Consider the following 394-nt stretch of genomic DNA (forward strand, 5'->3'; position numbering starts at 1 on the left):
TGTGGGACACCCAATTGCCTGGCCCCGGAGGTGCTGGACCGCAGGGGACACGCGGTGCCCTCGGACATCTGGGCCCTGGGCTGTGCGGTGTGAGCGGGGGCGGCGGGGGGGCTGCAGGGAGGATGAGGGGGCTGGAGAGAGGGCAGAGGGAGATGGAGGGAGGATGAGGGGAGATGGAAGGAGAGTGGGGGCAGCTGGAGGGAGGACAGGGGGGGGGAAGGAGGATGGAGAGGCTGGTGGGAGAGAAGGACTGGAGGGAGGACAAAGGGGTTGGAGGCAGGACAGGGACGCTGGAGGGAGGACAGGGATAGGATAGGGATGCTGGAGGGGGGACAGGGATGCTGGAGGGAGGACAGGGACGGTGGAGGGGGGACAGGGACGCTGGAGGGGGGGC

Source organism: Corvus brachyrhynchos, unplaced genomic scaffold (assembly GCF_000691975.1).
Source record: "Corvus brachyrhynchos isolate BGI_N302 unplaced genomic scaffold, ASM69197v1 scaffold219, whole genome shotgun sequence".
NCBI classification, from domain to species: Eukaryota; Metazoa; Chordata; class Aves; order Passeriformes; family Corvidae; genus Corvus; species Corvus brachyrhynchos.